At 36.7% G+C, this 21,220-nt stretch overlaps 1 long non-coding RNA gene, 2 other non-coding genes and 2 pseudogenes across 3 annotated transcripts; 4 read left to right on the forward strand and 1 right to left on the reverse strand.

The window, feature by feature from the left end:
• Positions 1 to 642: 642 nt before the first annotated feature.
• On the forward strand, positions 643 to 1,897 carry LOC146898571 (uncharacterized). Its single transcript, XR_015021310.1, has 3 exons — positions 643 to 761; positions 1,256 to 1,325; positions 1,826 to 1,897. It is a non-coding gene; the product is annotated as an uncharacterized LOC146898571 (long non-coding RNA).
• An 80-nt stretch (positions 1,898 to 1,977) lies between these two features.
• On the forward strand, positions 1,978 to 12,737 carry LOC146898572 (uncharacterized; annotated as a pseudogene).
• On the forward strand, positions 9,419 to 9,525 carry LOC146898573 (small nucleolar RNA R71). The gene has a single exon (XR_015024322.1). It is a non-coding gene; the product is annotated as a small nucleolar RNA R71 (small nucleolar RNA).
• A 6,361-nt stretch (positions 12,738 to 19,098) lies between the features above and the next one.
• LOC146898574 (secreted RxLR effector protein 161 pseudogene) lies at positions 19,099 to 19,631 on the reverse strand (annotated as a pseudogene).
• A 949-nt stretch (positions 19,632 to 20,580) lies between these two features.
• LOC146898575 (small nucleolar RNA R71) lies at positions 20,581 to 20,687 on the forward strand. The gene has a single exon (XR_015024323.1). It is a non-coding gene; the product is annotated as a small nucleolar RNA R71 (small nucleolar RNA).
• The last annotated feature ends 533 nt before the right edge of the window (positions 20,688 to 21,220 follow it).

Below are 21,220 nucleotides of genomic sequence, written 5' to 3' on the forward strand. Positions count from 1 at the left end.
CAAATAGAATCCCTTATAGTAGCGCACCTGAACAATAAGGAAAAAACTAAACGAGTTGAAAAAACAAAACAGTAGCCATGCTCCTTACGAAAAGTCTACCGACGGTAGACACTGGAACAAACCCCACTTATGTATAAGGTATGTAAGGTATTTCTATAACGAAAGATAAACTAAAATTATATTGTTTTTGTATATGCTATAACTTGTTTTGATAACAGAGATTTTTTCCATCTCCATTTTTCTCTCAAATTAGACAACATTTTTTATTAGAGACTGAATTAATCCGTCTCTAACAAAAAGGTAAATTAAAAACAAAATATTCCTCCTATTTGGCTCCTAAAACCTTTATTTCACCAAAACACAGGCTTAGAATCTCTCCAACATATTTCCCTCTTGGTGAAAATGAGGTAAAATAATCCCTCCATCTCCAAAATTGAAAATTATTTTGTTCCTTATGCGTTTATTCTGGTCGGTTCCTTCCTCGCTCGTTCCTCCTTTGTTCCTATTGGTTTCAGTATGTTATGTGTAAATTTCTTCCTCGCGCGTCGTTCTATGCTAGTCTCTCTTACAGTCTATTCAATGTGCATTCCTTGCTTGTCTCCGTGCACTTGTCATATATTTTCATGATTAAGGGGATTTATTTGACAATTAAGTAGACGAGGGCGAGGGTGAGGTTGAGGTTGTTGATTTGCTGCAATGGAAAGAAGAGTTGTAGCCACCAACCACCAGTTCTCTACATTTCTCCAGTTCTCGAGGTTGAGGTTAATTTCTTCAAAAATCTCACTCAATTTTTTTCATCAAGTTTTCCTTTATTTCTCTGTTTTGCTTATATGTTAAATGCACTTCTAAAGTCTCTAAAATGTTAGATATGGAGTTTTTCCCAGTTGAATCCTTTTTCAATTTCCTAATAAATTAATAGTCCATAAATACTTCTGATTTCCTTTAGAGAGTTAAATGTTATTTGGATAATTGAAGTCAAGGGACAAAACTAGTGAATAATCCTTATGTATCGTTCAGTTAAATGTTATTTGGATAATTGAAGTGTTTAGTGCTCCTATCCACATACTGTTCAATCTCTACAATTCATGAATGGTTAAAAAAAAATATTTTTTAGCTAAGATCTAGAGATGAAATCTAATGCTAGCCACACTCTCCCTTTCTTTACACTAAACTCATTACATTTTCAAGAATTTAATTTTTTTGAATTTGTATGGTTTCATGTCAAATTAACCTTTTCTATACTATTTGTTGGCAGGTGCCCCGTCTCAATGCATATTTTCATACACTCTAGCAGTGTCATGCCAACAGGCTGGCGAATGCAGCTGGTCAGTGATTTTTTTTTTCTTTACTCGGTGCATTTTCGTTTTAATGTCCTGAATTTATTTTTTACTCTTGTTTATGTGATCAGAATATTGTCTTACTTTTGTGACATTTTGTTGAATTTTTCTAGCATTTTCATGGTTTTTTGCTTTGTTATACTGTGTTTTTGGTAGACCATTGGAAATTGGTAGTGTGAAATGATGTCATGTTTTCCTATTAGAAAATTTCATCATTGTTTAGTTCCCTAATGTTACACATGATCATAAATTTGAACCATTTTCGTTTTACTGTCCTGAACTTGGAATCGATATATAGCATACTAGCGAACTGAATATTTTGACACTTAAGAAGTCATGTGCACACTCGGGATTCTAATACTTATGTTGTCATTGTTAAGAATAGTAATTGTACACTAAGAATTTACAATCATCCTCTCTATCTCACTCATGAGCATCATTTTGACCCTATCATCCCAGTCATTTTGAATTTTGTTCTCTGTGTGAAGGTACGGGTGTCTCATTTGGCTCAGAAAATTATGGAGAAGGTGGAGAAATACTACCTAGTCAGAGATATCAACCCATTTTCGTTTTACTGTCCTGAACTTGGAATCGATATATAGCATACTAGCGAACTGAATATTTTGACACTTAAGAAGTCATGTGCACACTCGGGATTCTAATACTTATGTTGTCATTGTTAAGAATAGTAATTGTACACTAAGAATTTACAATCATCCTCTCTATCTCACTCATGAGCATCATTTTGACCCTATCATCCCAGTCATTTTGAATTTTGTTCTCTGTGTGAAGGTACGGGTGTCTCATTTGGCTCAGAAAATTATGGAGAAGGTGGAGAAATACTACCTAGTCAGAGATATCAACTTAATACTCGAAATCGTGCTGGTAGACCTCAACCAATGCGGCAATGCGTGTTTGTACCTGTCATTTTGTTGTCAAACGTCTCGTCCATCACTTGCGCTTATTGTGTACAAGGCGGGGCGTCATGTTAATATATCTGGTTTTATCTTCCATGGACCACTTTATAGAGATGCTATTGGACCATGTGCGAAAAAAATTCCGTATATATGCAATGAAATTCTGCAGCAGACAATGTCCATGATATATCTCGGCATTCAAGAATAGATTATCTTGGAGAAACACATTGAAGGAATCGAGCGATATTGTGGTTCAGATGCAAAAGTCAATAGCCTTGCTTCTGAGTATATTCACTAGCTAATCATGATTATCAAAAGGTCCTACTCATGAGCTGGATCTGGACGAATCAAGCTAGCATCCGCTTATGGGTCGAATGCAATAGAAAATGTTTTTTTTCATCAGCATACTTCAAAGTCAGATCCTTTCAGGGATCCAATCAGAATGGCAGCTACAACAAATTGTTCGGTTTGGTCATCATAGTGTTGTTGTAGCAGACTCATCCTTTGGTGTAAAGAGACTTAAATTATTTTTAATTCACTACTTTTAATTTGTGCTTGACCTAAGAGAATCATCCTTTAGTTATCTTGCTCACATTGCACATGCTGCGGTGTATTTTCAATCAACCTGACCTAGTTATCTTTTCATGTTGGCAGTATCTCTTGTTCACGCTACTTGTCGCATGGATCATTACATGGAGCTTTGCAAGCCCTGATGTATCTAAGTGGCTGAAAGCTTTAATTTATCGAGCTCGTAGTGTTGAGCCTAGATGGTAAGTTAGTGGATTTTTAATTGACGATGTTGGAGCTTATATTGATATTTTTAAGGGAAGATGTTTTCTCTGCAGTGTTTTCTTTTGATTACAAACGGTGGTTAGACTTTTGATTTTTCAAGGTGTCATAAGAAAATCCGTGTATAGGGGAGGTTAGTGCTTTTTGATAAATAGAGAGGGTGTGTGATACATTTGAGCAGACCTCAGGGGAGGTCAAAGTAATTTCCCCTTAAAATAATAGTTAAGATATATCTTTTAAACTAGTTTTTCTTAAAATATTAGTTTTCTAAATTGCGATCTTTCTTATAGTTATATATTAATGAGGAATGATCATCGTCTATTGATAGGGCCAAACCGCAAGTGCACGGCCTATCGAAGTAATAGTAGTAAGTAAAAGTATCGTTCCGCTAGGGAGTTGTTCAACTTAATTAACCTTTAGTGAATGATTAGAGGGAGAGAAAGTTTAGTAAAAAGGGGTTTTGATTGCGGAGGTAAAAAACAATATTAATAGAAAGCCTCGGGATCATTGGTTCATCGTAATGACAAATCCTTCGCTAGACAAGACCTAAACATCTAATTTCATGGTTTACACACTAATTTCTAAAGACCGGTTTCCCTTAGCCCCTCACCTTTCCGATGAAAGTCCGGTGAGAGTTTACTTCTAGCAACCAAGCCTATTTCGCTGACATGATTACTAGAAGATGCATAGAGGATTGAAACTACTCTTTGTCTCAATAATTGCAAAGACTATTTCACTGTTTTGCAATTATTGTCTAGATTCACTTGTTTCAACATCAAGACTCCGCTCTCGCTTTATGAATTGATGTTTGGGATGATGGATTAACGATTATCAAACCCTCCGCTTTCGCTTCCACAATTTGATAATTGTTAATCCACGTTAAGACGGTGAATTTAGATTAGAAATTAGGGTTACATAGGAATTAGGGTTTAGGCTTGTTTTGTTTAGGATTGAGTCATTAGACTCCCCAACAATCCCAGGACGAAGAAGTCTACTCACTCATGTTCATCGTAGACATGGGGGAAGAAGAGAGAAAAACAGTAAAATAAATTGCAATGAAAGTAAAAGGGAAATAACGACTTTTTATTGAAATAATACTTGAAATAAATAAAGTAAAGGGTTGAATGTTTATGGTGGAGAGCTACTCTATTTATAGCTTTACAATTGACTTAGAAACTAAGCAACTAAAGGGATAAAACGGTAAAGCTGCAACAGGGTAACTTGGGCCCGAAGAAAAAGCAGCAAAAGTGAATCTGGGGACGGGCATGGCCGTGCCACATGTTGGCACGGGCCGTGCCAAGCTTCTGACTTTGGGGGAACATATTTTTGTCCCGTATCTTCGTATTCTTGCGCTGTATTTGCTCCAGTCCTCTTTCTTTCGCTCCAAGGCACCTTCCACCATATATTCATTCCTAAAATAAAATAAAAGACAATTTAAAGTAAAATATTCTAAAAGGAAATAAAACGCAATATAATTAAATCAAATCTTATTTAAAACTAAACTAAATAAAGCATTAAAATATACTAATCTATGACTCATCAAACTCCCCCACACTTGAATCTTTGCTTGTCCTCAAGCAAAAGGCAATAGACATAGCAGCAACAAAAGATTTATTCATGGCAATATTAAGAACACATGTCTCAAAAGAAAGGCTTTGCTTCAAGAACACTAATTACAATTTCAAATACTTCTCATGAACCTATTCTACCCAACATCAAGTCTCAAGTGAGTGTGTGTGTGCATTCCAACCCTTTTCTTGCTCCTGTATAAGACAGATATTATGAGGAATAGGTTTTATCCTTAGTGCTAAAGTAACCGAGAAAAGTCATTTCTTCATTTTATATAAGAGTGATGGGAATTTAAGTTAAAATCAGATTAGATTAACAATCAAGCACAAGGGGCTGCAGATGCTTAGGGGCTATCTATCCTCGTAGGAAGTCTTCTCGGATGTAATTGTCCTTTCCCCCTAGATTCAAAATCACCCTAAGCAGCGCTGCAAAATTTTATTTGTTTCATCTCCGCGTAGGAAGTCTTTTTGGATGTAATTGTCCTTTCCCCCTAGCATTGATGAATTTGTTTCACTTTAAGTTCAAATTAGGGAGTCACCACCACAATTAGGAAGTTAGGGATTGTCCTTTCCCCCACATGTTGGTGCCATTCTCCCTCCCCATTTAACTTTAACAATTTAAGAATATAACAATTAAGAACATTTGATTAATTTCCCACACAGACTTATACTACTTTTACTCTTAAGACTTTAAAGGGTCTAAGTTAACACTAAAGATAGAACATGTTCCTTAAAATACCTATTCATACATTTGCTCAAGGATTGCAACCGGGTGCTTTTCTCAATAAAACAAGACATGGGTATTTCACAATAAAACAAGACATGGGTATAGCAAGAACATAAGAAACACAAGAAACTACTTTCATGTACAAGAAGCAACCTTTAAAGAGGAGACAAAACAAAAATTTTCATGCCAATTTTTTTACATTAAAAACAAGCTACTAGTCATGCCTTTCACTATAAAAACAAAACAAAAGAATAAAGTTCAAGGGAGTTTGGACACTACGACTCTAGACACTTTATTAGCCCCCCCCCCCCCCCCCCCACACACACACACACACACACACACACACTTAGGGGAAGCATTGTCCTCAATGATTCAAAAAGAAAAGAAATTAAAAAGAAGAAGAAGAAGAAGAAGAAGAAAGAAGAAGTAGAAGAAGAGTAGTAGAGAGAGAGAAGAGAGAAGGGAAGAGAGGAAGAGGAAAGCTCACAATTTATTGAGGTCCATAAGGAGGACCTTGAAGTTGGAGGTGTTGCATCATCCTTCGGAGCATTTCATTATTTTCATCATTGACACGGTTGCCCCTTTGAACTTCATTGCGAAGGCCGGAGATTTCAACACCTTGCCTTTGTTGCTCGGTGCTCATCCTCTCGATTTAATTGTGAATCCATGTCCATCTTTGATCCTCATTAAGCTCACCGGCTTCATGGCCATGGTGCCCCTCTTGGTGCAAGTTAACACCCTCTCCCATGTCATGGTGCAAGTTAGCACCGTCTCCTTCATCATCTTGCTGCTCTAGAACCTGCACATCATCAACATACAACCAATTTTCTTCCACCTCGGTGGTAGTCCGAGATGGGTTAGGAAGTAAAAACAAGATAGGCACATTTAGCTTGAGTTGGTAATGGAGGGGTGGACGTTGTTTAATGAAGTTCATAGCAATGAGGGTATCTATGTTGAGTCTATTGTTGCCCTCAATTGGTTTGATCCCCTCATCTTCACCTACTCCAAAACACCTAGCTATGTATGTAATGATGCCACCCACCACTATGTCTCCCTTACCGGCTGGTTTATTACCTAAGAAGTCTAGGTAGTCAATCAAATAGAAACATGTGTTGACGGGGTGGTTGTGGAGCATTGCCCATAACATGAACAACTCATCGGTTCTAGTATTTCCTAGCTCGGTTCTACCCCAAATAGTGCAAGCCATTACCCTTTGGAGGTACCTAAGTACGGGGTTGTGGATGTTTCTAGCTTTGTTGGCTCTAGGGACATAGTTGTAAACGCCAGTGATACGTGTCCAAAAGGCAGCTGGGTCGTAGTTAACCGGTTTTAGACTAGGATCCCAATGATCATGAATATATCCTTCATTTGCAAAACATAAGGCCTCACAAAAGTGCTGAAGTGACATGTCATAATGAATATTCATCAACCAGAAAACAACTCTATGGTTAGGGTTATCATAATCCAACTTATCTTTAGTGAAAACAATTGAGCTTAAAAATTCATAAGTGAAATTTTCATAACCCCGCATAGGTTTCAGCAAATTAGTCCAACCTAATTTTCCTATCAACCTAGAAACATCATCAAAAAGCCCTAGCGCATCCAAAGTATTGGGATCAGGATAACGAGAAGGATGCAAGTGTTTAGAGATTAGAATTTTATACCTGTCCCTTTGCTTGTTGTTTTTGAACTGGATTCCATGATTCTTCACCTGTGCTTGCTTCTTTGGGGGAGGTCCTCCTTGAGAGCTTGCTGGTTCCTTACCACTTCTTCTTGAAGCCATTGACCCTTGTTGCAATTGGTTTGAAGTTTTAGGGTTTGGGAAGATTTTTGGTGGAAAGGATTGGTTTAGGGTTGGGGTTGATGTTTAAGGAAGTTTTGTTGGTTTGGATGTGGAGATTGGTTAAGGTTTTGTCGTGTTTGGGTTAGGTTTTGAAAGATTAGGGTTTTGGTGAATTATGGGTTTGGATGGATGAAAGATGTTTTTGATTGGTGGTTTTTGTTTTGGATGAAGTTTGTGGTTGATTGGTGAAAGAATTGAGTGATTTGGTTAAGATTTGAGGGAGATATGAGGGTTTGAAGGTTTGAAGGTTATGGAGGTTTAGAATGAAGTTTGAAAGATGAAAGAGGGTTGTTGTTTGTGAATGAGGAAGAAGAAAGAAAAATTTGTATATATGGGCAACAAGAGGTCGGGCACGGCCGTGCCACCTATTGGCACGGGCCATGCCATCTTCCTGACTTTATCCATCACTTTTTTTTGCTTAAAAACTTGGCACGGCCGTGCCATACCTAGCACGGGCCGTGCCACCTTTCTGGTCCTGGGGGCTTCAGAATTTTTCAATTGCTCGATTTTTTCGAATCACACTTGGACAATTACCTACAAAAATACTTAAAACAAAGAAAAACAAAACAAAAGCAATTAAATGCGTGGGTTGCCTCCCACGAAGCGCTCTTTTAATGTCATTAGCTTGACGGTTAGAAAAAGTCCTTAGAATGGATCAAAGATATCATATTGTGTAGATGACGCTATAAAACGTTCTTTCACAACATGATCGTTAAGCATACAACAAGAGTAAAGAGCGGGACCTTCCATAACATTTTCCAACTCAAATCCTACCATCTTATCACTCACTTGAAAGACTATCCTACCGTTCTTGACATCTATAAGAGCTCCCGCAGTGGCTAGGAAAGGTCTACCTAGGATTATGGGGACGTCTTCGTCCTCCGCAATGTCAACGACTACAAAATCAGTTGGGATATATATCCCTTCTATCTTAACGGGTATGTCCTCGACAAATCCTACAAGTTTCATGGTAGAACGATCAGCTAGCTTCAACTCTATTTCGATAGGTTTCAATTCTCCTATCCCTATCCTTTTAAGAAGAGACAAAGGCAGCAAACTAACACTAGCTCCTAAGTCATATAAGGCTTTGTTTATGGTTTCATTCCCAATTTCACACGGTATGGCAAAGCTACCTGGATCTCTAAGCTTAGGGGGTGCTTCTTGGATGATTGCACTAGTTTCTTTGGCCAAGGCTATTGTCTCATTATGCTCTATAACCCTTTTCTTTGAAAAAATTTCCTTTAAAAACTTGGCATATAGAGGCATCCTAGACAAAGCTTCACCAAAGGGAAGTTTAATGCAAATCTTCCTAAGTATGTTAACAAATTTTTCAAACTTACCCTCTAGTTTAAGCTTATCAATATTTAAGGGGGATGGAGTTTTGTTTTCTTCAAGCGGTTTTGCTTCTTCTATAACAATTTTATCACCTAAAGGTTTGACACTTTCTTTCCCAATGTTTTTAACCTTAGCAAAAGTTTCGCCTAACTTACTACCCCCCAAAAGATATGACATTAACTTGGGCTTTGGGATTGGCTTCGGTTTGACCAGGAAAGACTCCCGGTGTTTGGGAAGAGGTAGCCACTTGTTGGGCTATTGAGCGATTTGAGTTTCAAGCATTTTAGAGTGAGTAGCAATAGAATCAACCTTGGTATTGAGCTTGGAAAGAGAATCATTCAGAAATCCGGTTTGGTTTTTAAGTTCTTGAAGTTGTTTAGTTTGGTTGGCAATAGAATTTTCCAACAAAATTTCCAAATTGGATTTCTGAGCGAATCTTTGGTTGTTTGCATAACCGGGTGGTGCTACTTGTCCATAGGGATTTTGGTTTTTATAAAAATTTTGATTTTGTCGCATCCCTTGGTTGTATTGAGCATAATTTATTTGCTCAACACCATTAATAGCACTACCTAGTTGGCAATCAACACCATTAAGGAGTAGAAGCAGAATTGATAGTACTAACATTGAGTTTTTCAAGTTTTTCAGTTAGTGTATCAATTTTAGAAGCAAGGTGGTCATAGTTAGAGACTTCGTACATACCTGCCTCCTTTTTGGAGGATGAGGAACTAGGGATGGCTCTCTCGTCGGTCCATTTGTAATGATTTTGAGCCATGTCTTCAATCAGGGCATACACCTCCGTGTAGTTCTTGTTCATAAGTGCTCCATCTGCAGCTGCATCAACAGACATCTTAGTGGTATAAGACAAGCCATTATAAAAAGTGTGGACTATAAGCCACTTCTCTAGGCCATGGTGGGGACAAAGTCTTAGCATTTCTTTGAAACGCTCCCACGCATCGTAGAGAGATTCCCCATCTTTTTGGTTGAACCGCGTGATTTGGTCTCTAAGTTTAGCGGTTTTAGATGGTGGAAAGAAACGGGCAAGGAATGCTTGCCTCATCTGATCCCATGAAGTAATGGAACCGACATCGAGGGAATGGAACCAAGCGCTAGCTCTATCCCTTAAGGAAAAAGGAAAGAGATGAAGTCTTACGGCCTCTTGGTTCTCCTTCATGGTTCCACTAATTCGTAGGAAAACAGAGATGTGAAGATTGGGATCCTCAGTGGGGGATCTCGAGAATTGGTTTTGCTGCACCAAGTTAAGTAGGGCAGGCTTGATTTCGAAGTTGTCATCCTCAACCGTTGGGTACACAATAACAGCTTGTGGCTCAGCCGTAGATGGCGTTGCATACTCTTTGAGAGTGCGATTGGCCATGGCGGTGTTATTTCGTGCGCCTCTCTTTCGTTTATGCAAATACCTTTCGATCTCGTTGATTATTACAACTCGATTTCTGGTTTTTCGCATAAAAAAAATTGAGAACCCAAGAAGTTAACAATAACAGAAAAATAAAAAGCTAAAAATAAAAAGAAAGAGAAAAGAGAAAGAAGAAGAGAGAATTCTAATCACTAAGAAAAAGCTAATTAAATTAGTTAACTCCCCGGCAACGGCGTCAAAAACTTGATAGGGCCAAACCGCAAGTGCACGGCCTATCGAAGTAACAGTAGTAAGTAAAAGTATCGTTCCGCTAGGGAGTTGTTCAACTTAATTAACCTTTAGTGAATGATTAGAGGGAGAGAAAGTTTAGTAAAAAGGGGTTTTGATTGCTGAAGGTAAAAAACAATATTAATAGAAAGCCTCGGGATCATTGGTTCATCGTAATGACAAATCCTTCACTAGACAACACCTAAACATCTAATTTCATGGTTTACACACTAATTTCTAAAGACCGGTTTCCCTTAGCCCCTCACCTTTCCGATGAAAGTCCGGTGAGAGTTTACTTCTAGCAACCAAGCCTATTTCGCTGACATGATTACTAGAAGATGCATAGAGGATTGAAACTACTCTTTGTCTCAATAATTGCAAAGACTATTTCACTGTTTTGCAATTATTGTCTAGATTCACTTGTTCCAACATCAAGACTCCGCTCTCGCTTTATGAATTGATGTTTGGGATGATGGATTAACGATTATCAAACCCTCCTCTTTCGCTTCCACAGTTTGATAATTGTTAATCCACGTTAAGACGGTGAATCTAGATTAGAAATTAGGGTTACATAGGAATTAGGGTTTAGGCTTGTTTTGTTTAGGATTGAGTCATTAGACTCCCCAACAATCCCAGGACGAAGAAGTCTACTCACTCATGTCCATCGTAGACATGGGGGAAGAAGAGAGAAAAACAGTAAAATAAATTGCAAAGAAAGTAAAAGGGAAATAATGACTTTTTATTGAAATAATACTTGAAATAAACAAAGTAAAGGGTTGAATGTTTATGGTGGAGAGCTACTCTATTTATAGCTTTACAATTGACTTAGAAACTAAGCAACTAAAGGGATAAAACGGGAAAGTTGCAACATGGTAACTTGGGCCCGAAGAAAAAGCAGCAAAAGTGAATCTGGGGACGGGCACGGCCGTGCCACATGTTGGCACGGGCCGTGCCAAGCTTCTGACTTTGGGGGAACATATTTTTGTTCCGTATCTTCGTATTCTTGCGCTGTATTTGCTCTAGTCCTCTTTCTTTCGCTCCAAGGCACCTTCCACCATATATTCATTCCTAAAATAAAATAAAAGACAATTTAAAGTTAAATATTCTAAAAGGAAATAAAACGCAATATAATTAAATCAAATCTTATTTAAAACTAAACTTAATAAAGCATTAAAATATAATAATCTATTACTCATCATCTATTTCTCATATCTGCATTGTATCGCACCCGTGCCAGCACTATATATCCTGCCTTAACCATATACTGCAGCTGAAATTTTTTCTTCACTTTGCTTCATTAGTTTCGGTGTAGTCAAATAGTCGTTGATATGTTAACTTGCTGTGTCTTTACCCTTCCTTTCATTTGTTGCGTAGAAACGTGGCTTTCAACAATGAGAAATTTGCCAACACCCAACGGCAAGCCAGGATGCCTCTGGAGCATTAGAAGCTTTCGACAATGAAAGGAAATTTTTTTGATGATTCACATCTCAGAGTGCTGCAAAGAGTAGATTGGTTAGTCCACAAGTTAAAAACTGTGTTGCATTCAAGCTACTGGCTTGATTGATTTGCTGATGAAAGTGACGTCATGGCACCGAGCACTTGAAATTCCCGACTCTGCTGTCACCTTGGACGATAAAAACCACCTCTTTGCCAAAGTTGTGAGAAAGAAAGACAACAGGTTAACACATATAGTGTGGAATCCGGGATCAGAATGTTCATTCTATGATTGTTCTTGGTCATTGCATGGTAACCTTTGCAAGCATGTCATCAAGGTAAACATGATTTGTGAAAATCTTCAAGGTTGTCAATCGTCAACGTCTTTTCGGTCGTTTGATGAGGTTTTAATGGTTCTATGGAGAAAACCAGTTGACGATCTGTTTGCGTTGGACTTGTCATTGGCTTGAACCCACCAAATGCTAGATCAAATTCAAAAACTTGTTTGAACTAAATAATTCCACTGATATTGGTACTGTAGTAAACAATATGCCTCTGAAATGGGTTTCAAAGAAACGCAGAACCAACATTGGCAAACGTTCTTCAATTACGGCTACTCCTTATGGTAACCGTAACACAAAAAGTGTTGTTGTGTATAAGAAGAATCGGAAGCGGAAAAGATTGTCACAACTAAGATGACCGATTCTGTCCATGATGTTTTAACCTATGATAACTCTGCTTAGTGTAAAGTGGATTTCATCTAAAGTTGCCTCTTCTCAACTTTGAAGTTGCAACTTCTACCAAGGGTCATCATACATCCTATCACCATCAAACAAAGTTATTGCTATGATTATGCACATGATTCGTCGTAGGAGATAGAATGGAGGAATCAAAAGCAATTCCGGTCGGTATGTTTTGTTCAGCTTTTATAACTGACAATACTTCTAGGTGATAACTCCTGAGACAGAGTAGTGGTCGGTTTTACGTAAAAGTTTGAAGTCATTCCTTAGTGTTTCATATTTTTCTCTCTAGTTTCCACAATCATATGCTAGCCTAAATATTCATTTATTGAATCATTTTATATTGTACCGTCTCCATTGTTCTAATTTGAAGTCCTTTCCGGTGCTTAGTTTACATAGGAAGATAGATCTTTCGATGGATCATTTTTTTTTCTGGCTGTGATGTTTTTGTTCTTGAATTTACTTGTTACACGTACGTACATATAAAGTTTGTTGGCATATTATTGCTCAGAATTTTGAGCTTGATTCTTGTGTTATCTATATGGGTGATCATGCCCTGTTTGGATAAGCAACTTATTTACAGCTTGTAGCACAAGCGTGTATCATGATAAATCACTTATGTATAAGTTTATCTAAGGTATTTCTACAGCAAAAAACTAAAACTAAATTGTTTTTGTATATGCTATAAGTTGTTTTGGTAAGGCATATTTTTTCCATATCAAATAAACTCTGTCTCTATTTTTCTCTTGTTTTGGTAAGGCATATTTTTTCCATATCAAATATGCTATAAGTTGTTTTGGCTCCTAAAACCTTAATTTCACCAAAACACAGATTCAGAATCTCTTCGACATATTTCCCTATTCGTGAAAATGAGGTAAAATAATCCCTCCATCCCTAAACACTAAAAGGGACCAATCCATTGTGTCTTCCAACAAAATTGAAAATTACTTTGTTCCCTGTGCGTTTAATCTAGTTGGTTCCTTCCTCGTTCGTTCCTCCTTTGTTCCTACGTTCCTCCCCATTTCAGTATGTGTTGTGTACATTTCTTCCTCGCGCATCGTAATATATATTTTTCCATCATTGTTAATTTTCATCATAATATCTAAAAAATCATAAAAACCCATAAAATATGAGAATTGAATTTTATCAAACTCATTAGGTGAGCCCAATAGTTGTAGCATACTTACACAATTGAATCCAATTACATATTTTATTATTATAAAAAAAAACATAAACAAAAACAATAAAATAAAATAAACAAAAAGTAAACAAAAAATCTGAAAAGTAGAACGGTCTACCTTTCTTTATCAGCAAAGCTTGCTTGCACTCTACCTTTCTTTCCCAAAAACTGTTTTAGCTTCACCAAATTTGGACACAACCAAAAAGTTTAGTCACTTCCTTCCCTCTTTTATCAATGTTAACCAAAAATTTTGCCAAAACACACATATGTATGGTTTACAACCTAATCCAAAGGACAAAAATTGCATCAGTGTGGTCTATAAAGGGAACCGAAAATCATAGAGAGAGGGTGAAAAAAAAGGGAGGCAGGAATAAAATGTAGACAGTGTAGCAAAAAAAAAAAAAACCTTCTTCCTTTCCACACCAAACTTCCCTTTAAACTCAACTACAATCACCACCATTTTTCAATCATCTTCTCAATATTTACCCAAATCTATATCAAAAATAAATCAAAGCAAAAGGAGGGGTCAGAACCGAAAAACAGAAAGGAAGATAACAAAATGTGGTGAGTTAGACAAACCACTACCATTTTTTCATCATCATCATCATCAACAACAAACCACAATTTTTGAACCATCAACTATTTTCACTAAACCATTCTCATATCCATAAAAACCAACCCTTGACGAACCATTCATCAAAACACAACAAAAATAACAATAGACAAAACAAACAAAAACAATAGAACAAACATTAAGAGAGAAGGCCAAAAAATAGAGAAGAGGCTCAAGCTCGTTAGTCCACTTTCTTTTATTGCTATGCAAACACTATCATATGTTTTTATTTTTATTATACGTTGACATATTTAATTAACTTATTAAATAATAAAGTTTTGTTTTAATAAACGGGATTAACTGATATGTGACATCTTGTTGATCCTAGTCTAAGACACAAGTTGTACAACTTGGTCGTTCTTGTACTAATTTTCAAAACAAATCATTTTAAGAGGATTAATTGGATGTACATCTCTTTGATCATCGAGGTGCAAGGATACAAGTTGTCCGACTTGATCGTTCAAAAGATCACTTTCGAATCAAATCATTTTAAGAGGGTTAATTGGATGTACATCTCTTTAATTCTCGAGTTGTCAGAACACAAGTTGTACAACTTACTCGTTCTCAAACTCGCTTATAAAACCAATTAGACTGATCATAATCAATTTTTCGCAATCCTTTTTATAAAATAATAATAAAGTAGTGAATGTATCGAATCCACCTTTGATTCTGTCACTATGTAATTTTCAAAGTCGGTGATTACTCCAAATCCTCTTTTGGTTTGATCATTTCAAAAATCTAAAAGTCGCTGACTACTCTAAATCTTCTTTTGGTTTGCTCATCGCAAAAATCTCTACGTCGGTGATTACTCCAAATCCTCTTTTGGTTTGTATTGCAAAAATCTAAAAGTCGGTGACTACTCTAAATTTTCTTTTAGCTTGGTCATCGCAAAAATCTCCAAGTCGATGATTACCTTAAATCCTCTTTTAGTTTAATCATCTCAAACTTCATCTTAATCAACTTCCCACATTCTAACATTTTATTTTCATCAAATCGCAACTTCTTTTTATCAAGCTAACTTTTACCAAACAAATCACAACAAAAATCATTTTTTTTAAAACAAACCAAGAGCTACGTAACTTTGAATTCTCCATCGCACCAGAAGATATGTGGGAGCAAGAACAAACTCTTGTCAAATAAAACAATAAAAAAAACCTTTTTTTTCCTCTATATTTAAACATTGCAATTTCATTAAAAAAACTTAATTTTAATTCTCATTTAATAATAAGGAGAAATAAATATTTTAGAAGTTAACAAATCTTGCACAATTAATTAGAGTAACCGTTTTTTAATGGATTAACACCTTCCTATCCATAATCAACTTCCGAACCTAACATCTGATTTCAAAGACCATTTTTTTTCTTCGTTTTAAAGGGGTTTTTTCAACGTTTTCCCTATTTTAATAAACTTTGGTGGTGACTTCATTGTTTTTCGAGCAACTCTTGAATTTTCAGGCCGCTTCACCTTTTTAAAAGGTGCTTTACATTTTGATCACTCTTTCAGAAGGATAGTTTCATTAACAAGACAAAGTTAATCCGACTTTGGGTTGCAGAAAGCTTGATGATGATGATGCCGTAGAGTACTTCACTACTCTATTCAACATATCCTTCTTGTTCATAGAGATGGTCATGGATGAGACTCAAGATGCATGATCTATTTGCATGACTTTGCTACTGCAATTTTTAATTACAAGTTTGTCCATATCAGTCGAGGGGACATGTTTAATAACAAGTACGTCATGTCTCGTTTCTCTAACCATTATTTTTAGATTCATGGCAACCTCCAAGTGGTATTCTTGAGGGGACATATTAAAAAACATTCTTGTTATAACAACATTTTGATGCGATTCATATTTTGAAAACCCTTCAATATATTGATCATATCCACATTACAAAAACTACGTGTGCCGACTCTTAGAATATGTATATGTTCACCACCAAACATCCTTCTTCTATTTGTGAACTCATTCATACGCTTTATCTCGACATTTTCGATGGCACATGTATTAAAGGTATTTAAACTCTTTCACTAAGTTGTACAATTTAAAACTTTTTAGTCGATAAACGCTTGAGCTTTAGAAAATGGTCGGAAAAGGCAGGGAAGTTCACTAAAATAAAACATTTTGAATTTATCGGGTGTCCTTTATCCACTTGCATACCTTCTGGTTTAGGTAAATTGACTAATCTTCAAACTGTGATGCCATTTCATAGAGCCTGAGCTAATGAGCTAAGAGACTTAGATAATTTGACAGAAATGCTCACCGTTTCAAGCAATGGAATGTTTAAGGTCACTTCAACATAAGTTAAAGGAATGAAGTTACAATGTAAGACGCTTTTCAAACATTTTTAGATGCGACTTGCTATGTAACGTCATTCCTTTATCTTCTGTTGGAGTGGACCATAAACATTCCTTGCTTGAAACAGTGAACACTTATGTCAAATTATATAAATATTTAAGCTGACTAGCTCCGACACTATGAAATGGAATTATAGTGTGAAGAGTAGTCAATTTACCTAAGCCAAGTGGTATGCAAGTGGATAAAGAACAACCCATGAATTCTAAATGCTGAAATTTTGTTAATTTCCACGTATTTTTTGGCGACTTTCTCAAGCCTATACATCCATTGAGTATAAGAGTTTCTAAATTGTACAATTTTATCAAAGAGTACGGGAGACTTTGAATACAAGTGCCATCAGAAATGTCGAGATAATTCGTATAACGGAGCTCACCAATACATATTGAAGGAATGTTAAAGTTGATCATATTCCTACAAGTCAGCATGCATAGTTTATTGAATGTGGATATGACCAGTTCTGTTGCAGGTTCTTTAATAACAAATATGGTATGAACATGCGGTAACAAGAATGTCTTTTGTTTTTCTGCCTTAAGAAGACCACTTGGAGCTTGCCGTGCATCTGAACAGATCAGTTCGACAAACGAACTATGACAAGTTACTTGATCGATATTATTTGATTGTCTTTGTTTCTTTCAACTGATCTGGACATACTTGTTATTATGGATTGCAGTAGCAAAGTTGTGCATTAAATTTTTGCATCTTGAATCCAAATATGTTGTCATGGCCCGTCTCTATGAACATCTTGGAAGAAGGATACGTGGAGTATAGTTGTGAAGTAGTCTTCAACATCACCATTTGAAATAAAGCCTCCAAGGATCCAAAGTTGAATTAAAGTTTTCTTGTTGATGAAGCTATAATTTTGAAAGAGTAAGCAGAAGGTAAAACACCTCTTAAAAGGTAAAGAAAATGATCATAACTCAACTTTATTAGTTGAAATATAACATCTTGATAATTTTTCTTGATCTTGCAAAGATCCTTACGCGTCATAGCCTCCCAATCTTCATATTTGTCTATGCTTCACATTAAAGCACCGACTACTCTAATGGCAAGTGGTTTACCAATACACTTCCTCAAGATAGCCAAGAATCTAGTTGAATTAGTAGGGAAGATACTTTTGTAAGACGCACCAGAGGAGGAGTTTTCTACTGTTGACTTTGATTAATTTTGGAAATGCTGAACACAATGATGAGGTTGCCCAATATGATAGATTTAATGCTTTTATAATTGGTGAGTGCTCTAATGTGTTGTGCCCAACTCAGTTTCATATCGATAGGGGAAAGAAACAAAATATTGGCACCTTGAAGGAGCACAAGGATGATGAATATCTTGTGTACATGCTGTGAGTTTCTGCCTTCATTCTTACACTTTATTCAAAATCATTATGATCATTTTTTTAATGTTTTCTTACTCTTTTGGTTATTTTATCAAAAGATTGTTCAACTTTTGTGACATTTAAAAAAAATGTTCTAGCATTTTCTTGCTTGTTTAGTTTGTTTGTGGTACAACATTCAAATTTGGTGGTGTGAAATGATTTTATGTTTCCCTTGTAAAAAAAATGTTCTAGCATTTTCTTGCTTGTTTAGTTTGTCTGTGGTATAACATTCTTACTCAGTGTATTTTCGTTTTAATGTCCTGAATTTATTTTTTACTCTTTTGTTTATGTGATCAGAATATTGCCTTACTTTTATGACATTTTGTTGAATTTTTCTAGCATTTTCTTGCTTTGTTATATTGTGTTTATGGTAGATCATTGGAAATTGGTAATGTAAAACGATGTTATGTTTTCCTATTAGAAAATTTCATCATTGTTCAATTTCCTACTGTTACACACGATTATAAGTTTGAACCATTTTCGTTTTACTGTCCTGAACTTGGAATCGATAATGTTGTGAATTCGTTGTGAAAACCACACTAATAAAAACTTGATGCGCAGAGCAAATTAATACCAAGCAATCAAATCAAGGGGGTGACAAAAACTAATTCAAACAAAAATAAAACAGCAAGAGATTAAAGGAAGAAAGAGAACACAAGAATCTGTTTTCCCAATTCGGTCTAATGATGACCTACTCTGGGGGAGAGAGCAGCTCTCCGTTCCACTATAATGATATGAGTTTCTTTACAAAGAGATATTGAGGGTTACAAGAATTAGTCTTCAAACCTAATTCTACCCAAGTCCCAATCTCTTCCCGTGACCATGAGACTCAATCCTAACAGTGTTTTGTTCAAGGTGAATCAAAACAATCCCAACCCTAGTGTTTGTTGCCAAGAGAAATTCTCTATAAACCCTAGTTTGTTTGTTGGCTTTTAAACCCTGTTTTGCTACACACTTTTTCATCTGATACAAGGTTTATATTTATAGTAAAAGTAACCCTTAAAATATGGAACAAATCTTCACTGAAAATACGTTTCTGTTATTTCCTTCAGCGTACCATCATGCCACGTTACGATTCCATCGTGGCACGATTTTTCCAGTGCTTGCCTCAGGAACTGCTTTCAACCAATCATGGCACGTTGCTTCTGAATCGTGGCATGATTTTTCCAGAACCTAATTTTAAGGTAACTCTTACAATTCTCCACCTTGACTTCAAATCAGTGATGATGCCAATTTAACCATCATGATCTACTGATTTTCCACCTTGGTGAACATGTCTGCTGGATTTTCTTCTGATGCCACTTTCTCCACCATGATCTCCTTTGTCTCAATCATGTCTCTAACAAAGTGCAAATAAATGCAATGTGTTTTGTTGTTTCATGATATACCTGATGATTTGCCAAATGAATGGCACTTTGGCTATCACAATGTGTCTTCACACACCCTTGACTAATCCCCATTTCTCCAATCATACCTTTCAACCATATGGCTTCCTTGACCCCTTCAACAAGGGAAATGTACTCTGCTTGAGTTGTTGAAAGAGCTACAACTGATTGTTGATTTTCCTTCCAAGTTACTGCTGTACCGAACAAAGTAAACACAAATCCTGATAAAGATTTTCTAGTGTCTACATTACCTGCATAGTCCGCATCCACAAATCCCTCCAAAGCATCCCTTCTTGGTGGTGACCTTGTATACTTCAGACCACCATTCAAAGACCCATTCATATATCTCAGAACCCACTTCAAAGCTTGCCAATGCATTTGACCCGAATTTGCCATAAACCGACTTATCACACTTATTGCATAGGATAAGTCCGGTCTACTACAAACCATATCATACATGATGCTTCAAACCCAACTTGCATAGGGAGTACCCTCCATCTTGCTTTTCTCTTCATCGGATTGAGGACACTGCTTTATTGACAACTTTGTGTGATGACCAAGAGGAGTGCCAACGACCTTATAATCTTTCATTCTGAAATGCTCCATCACTTTCCTCAAGTAACCTTGCCGAGATAAGAACAACTCACCTTTGTTTCGATCCCTCATGATATCCATACCAAGTATCCTCTTTGTATTACCAAGATCCTTCATCTTAAATTCATCATTCAATCTTTTCTTGAGCTTCTGAATCTCATGCATGTCAGAACTTGCCATAAGAATATCATCTACATAAAGGAGAAGGTAGAGAATGACTTTCTCATTTCTTCCAAATTGGATTTCTGAGCGAATCTTTGGTTGTTTACATAACCGGGTGGTGCTACTTGTCCAATAGGGATTTTGGTTTTTATAAAAATTTTGATTTTGTCGCATCCCTTGGTTGTATTGAGCATAATTCATTTGCTCAACACCATTAATAGCACTACCTAGTTGGCAATCAACACCAGTATGACCAGTTATACCACATATTTCACAAGAAGGAGTAGAAGCAGAATTGATAGTACTAACATTGAGTTTTTCAAGTTTTTCAGTTAGTGTATCAATTTTAGAAGCAAGGTGGTCATAGTTAGAGACTTCGTACATACCTGCCTCCTTTTTGGAGGATGAGGAACTAGGGATGGCTCTCTCGTCGGTCCATTTGTAATGATTTTGAGCCATGTCTTCAATCAGGGCATACGCCTCCGTGTAGTTCTTGTCCATAAGTGCTCCACCTGCAGCTGCATCAACAGACATCTTAGTGGTATAAGACAAGCCATTATAAAAAGTGTGGACTATAAGCCACTTCTCTAGGCCATGGTGGGGACAAAGTCTTAGCATTTCTTTGAAACGCTCCCACGCATCGTAGAGAGATTCCCCATCTTTTTGGTTGAACCGCGTGATTTGGTCTCTAAGTTTAGCGGTTTTAGATGGTGGAAAGAAACGGGCAAGGAATGCTTGCCTCATCTGATCCCATGAAGTAATGGAACCGACTTCGAGGGAATGGAACCAAGCGCTCGCTCTATCCCTTAAGGAAAAAGGAAAGAGATGAAGTCTTACGGCCTCTTGGTTCTCCTTCATGGTTCCACTAATTCGTAGGAAAACAGAGATGTGAAGATTGGGATCCTCAGTGGGGGATCCCGAGAATTGGTTTTGCTGCACCAAGTTAAGTAGCGCAGGCTTGATTTCGAAGTTGTCATCCTCAACCGTTGGGTACACAATAACAGCTTGTGGCTCAGCCGTAGATGGCGTTGCATACTCTTTGAGAGTGCGATTGGCCATGGCAGTGTTATTTCGTGCGCCTCTCTTTCGTTTATGCAAATACCTTTCGATCTCGTTGATTATTACAACTCGATTTCTGGTTTTTCGCATAAAAAAAATTGAGAACCCAAGAAGTTAACAATAACAGAAAAATAAAAAGCTAAAAATAAAAAGAAAGAGAAAAGAGAAAG

This window comes from Medicago sativa, chromosome 8 (genome assembly GCF_051527215.1).
Source record: "Medicago sativa cultivar Bolivia chromosome 8, Bolivia_mono, whole genome shotgun sequence".
In the NCBI taxonomy this organism is placed as follows: domain Eukaryota; kingdom Viridiplantae; phylum Streptophyta; class Magnoliopsida; order Fabales; family Fabaceae; genus Medicago; species Medicago sativa.